General features: G+C 41.6%; 1 pseudogene; it reads left to right on the top strand.

Annotated features, from left to right (window-relative positions):
- Positions 1-336: 336 nt before the first annotated feature.
- LOC133101295 (large ribosomal subunit protein uL30-like) lies at positions 337-2936 on the top strand (annotated as a pseudogene).
- The last annotated feature ends 811 nt before the right edge of the window (positions 2937-3747 follow it).

Consider the following 3747-nt stretch of genomic DNA (forward strand, 5'->3'; position numbering starts at 1 on the left):
CGTGATGAGATCTTTTGTGCCACTCTTACCATCACCCCACACAGGACTGTGAAGAGAACAAGCAAACATTTACTGTAAGTCACTGAGCTTTGGGGTTGTCTGTTACAACAGTGCGTCTAGCCTGACTAATGTACTGGCTGTCATTCTTCTGTGTAGCATTGTTAATTTTTAGTCATCATCTTCACAAATGCAGTAACTTTCATGACATTATATTTTGCTGTATTGTACGAAATAGATGATATGCTATAAAGGTGTTTAGAAATGTGAAGATGTGTGGGCATATTCATTGAAAATAAAAAGGCCCTTATGTAGTTTTTCCTCCACAACTTTCCTGTGATGGAGGTAACTTGTTCAATGTCAAGGTAACAATAAGGGCTTGATGTCTTAGTTTCATTTTGTAAGCAGAACTTTTTTTTGTAGAAATACCTGTTTTCCCTGGGTGGGTCCATTACTCTATATTAATTGAGCCAACTGTATATGAAATATCAAGCTTAATTATTGGGCAGAAAATGGCAAATTATATTTTATCTTTATTGGGCTGAACATTTATTTGTATCTTAGAGGGAAGTGAGTATGGCATTAAGGAGGAAAGGATGAGGAAGTAATTTTGCAGATGAGGAATCTGCAAAAGGTTTAGTGTTACTCTGTGATTTTCCTCTGCCACTGGCTGGCCTGATCCAGGTGAGGCTGCAGGTTTAGGCTTGATCACAGAGTGAGAATTTTGCAGAGCATAGTGTCAGACCTAGGATGGACAAACACATGAGCAAGAAGCAAAGCGCTATTGTTAAAACCAGGAAGATGTTGGGAACATTTGTTTCTGCTACTTATCCCGAGCTGACTGATGCTTGGGGGCTCAGAGAGTTTAGCTAACTTAACCTAAGCTCACAGACTAATAAGTTGTGGAGCCAGGATTTGAATCCAGGAAGCCTAATTCCAGAACCTGTGCATATAACCACTCTTGTGTAGGAGGAAGAATTTCCTGGACTTTGTGTGTAGGATAGACTGGAATAGGGAGAGGCTAGAGACAAGGAGCCTATTTAGGAAGACTCTAAATATGAAGTTATAGGAATCTGGAAGAGGGTACATAGTTAGGGACTCTGATTTCCATAGAGTAGCTGCCTCACAAACAACACTTGAAAAGGTGAATGAGTGAGTTTTTCTCACTACAGGTGCCAGTAAGTGCTGCTGTCGCCACCACATCCTGGGTAGTCATTTTCTTTACTGTACTTCTTTGCTTTACCCACACATCATTGCTGGCAGAGTCACTGAGTCACAGCTTCCCTGAGGATGATCGCTGCCCCCCACCAATGGCTCAGCCTGCACTCGCCAAACAGATGGAGGGCACCCTGCCCTTTTGCTAAATCCTCAGTCAGCACTGTCATAGCTCTTTATTGCCTTTTCCCATCCTTTCCTTTGCGGGTTCAGCGCTGTTAACCGAAATTTAATTCACTCTTCCTTCATGCTACTTATAACGTCCCAGCAGAAAGTCTCTTCTCTGATAAGTCCTCTTGCCCTTTCTCTAACCCTTTCTTTTGCATTTGGTGCTAAGGATGGCATAGGGGGTTATTAAAAGATAAAAAGAGTCTCTCTTCAGTTTCACAAATGCAATTGTTTTCTGATTTGGTGATATTTAGAACCTGGGAACATTAGCCTACATTCCCAGTCTGTGCTCCCCGCTGCCTAAATCCTCATGCTAGAAAAGCATTCAGCAAACTTAAAACCCATGATTGCTCTAAGTGGGTCTAAGCAAGTCCCATATTTCATCGGCAGTTGGAAACGGAGAAGAACAAAGGAAGGAAAGGAAAAGTGGTAGGACAAAGGGAACGGGGTGAAGAAGAAAGAGGAAAGTGCGGAGAAAGCTTGCTTGTACTAAAAGCATGCATTCTTATCTTCAAGATGTCCACTTAATGCCATTTTTTTTTCTTATGTGGTAGAAGCTGATGTCACTTTCTGGGGATAAAATGGTAGGATATCTTTGAAAGTAATTTTTACAGGAATGAATAATTTTGTAAAATTTCTGACACAGGTTTGTATAACCAAGATGAATTTTTTTAAAAAAGGATGGTTTAATGTGAAAAATCTATTTCTGGTAGGTATTATGCATCTCATAATGTGGTCATCTTTTAAATGACAGTAATTAAAGTGCAGTGGGGCTGCGCATGAGTGGTAGCCAGCAGCATTGGAAAGATGGGAAAGGAAGAGCAAAAAAAAAAAAACGATCACTTTGGTTCCAGAAAACCTCCTAAAAAGAGGAAGGCGTGTCAGGCCCTCAAAGCCACCCAAGAGAAGCAGGCACTTTTGCAAGAAAAGGAGCAGAGGAAATGAAAAGAGCTCCAGTTTAAGTGACTAGAATGGTTCCTAAATGATTCCTGGCAGCAACTACATGACAGGGTGCCCCTTAGATGGTTAGAAGGGAAACCCCATGGCTTGAAAGTGCCAGATAAACCTTTCTTGGCCTTTGTTGTAGGCATCCAAAGGATTAATGTGGTGAGTTTACTGGTGCAGAGTACCATTGGAAGACTTTGCCTAAGTAAGATTTTCAGTGGTATCTTTGTGAAAGTAAACCCTCATACCATAAAAACGCTTTGGTATAGTGGACTCTTATGTGGCCTGGGGAATTTCCAAATCTAAAGTCTGTTTGGGAACTCAGCTTGAAACACGGACAAGCCAAGGTCAAGAATAAAATCATCCCTCTGACAGACAACACAGTGATTGAGGAGCACCTGGGGAAGTTTGGTGTCATTTGCTTGGAAGACTTCATTCATGAAATTGCCTTCTCAGGGAAGAATTTTCAGGCGATCTCAGGGTTCTTGCACCCTTTCCAACTCTCAGTGGCCCATCACACTACCAAGAATAGGGTGGGCTTCCTCAAGGAAGTGGGCTCACCTGGTTATGGAGGCACACACATCAAACGGCTCATCCAGCAGCTGAACTAAACTTGGAATCTCTGAAAGTACAAGTGCATTGGAAGAATGTGTTTTTGTTTTATGTAATTGTTACCCAGTATCTTCAAAGAAGGTTATTTTCTGCTATATCCTCAGAAACTGGAGGGGAAGTGTCAGGGAAAAGATGGCGATGTTCACAGCAGGCACTTTTCATCCCACCCCAGTTCCAAGGAAAAGTTCCTATGTATTTTCCACATTAGCCACCATGCACCTCTGAAACCAGCAAAGGACTCATGCCATGGAGGAGGGAGTCCTGTTTTGTCATATCTTCTTTCCTGGGCTTTAATGTTGGTGAATGAATACCCAAGCATGAATACAAGACAGCAGTGGACCAAACCCAGGGGCCTACTTGAACGTGAGGATTCCCACGGCCTTGTTTTGGGAAGAACTTGAAATACAATTAGAAAGAAGTGCACACGCATATAAAAACTATGACAATTAACCTGGAACAAATATTCAGGAAGGCTGAAGTGAAGTCTATGAAATCATGAAGGGTGTAGCTTCATAATAAACAATAGCTCAGTTTCATAGATGTTTATTTAGTTTATGGATTTCAACTCATGTACTAAGCCCTGAGAATACAGAGATAAAAGAGACACAGTCCTGCAGTGAACTGGGGACTCATATAGTAATTCATGTAGAACAGAGGTAGTGGTGGGCTTCCTAAATGATGTGAAGGATGTAGTAAGTCTTGAGTGAGTAGATCTTCAGAAGAAAACATTGCAGTCAGAAGAAAGGAAGGGCCTCTGAGGAACTATGAGGATTGTTCAGAATTGATAGAGCTTAAAACGTGAGGCAGAGA

This window comes from Eubalaena glacialis, chromosome 11, assembly GCF_028564815.1.
Source record: "Eubalaena glacialis isolate mEubGla1 chromosome 11, mEubGla1.1.hap2.+ XY, whole genome shotgun sequence".
Classification (NCBI taxonomy): Eukaryota; Metazoa; Chordata; class Mammalia; order Artiodactyla; family Balaenidae; genus Eubalaena; species Eubalaena glacialis.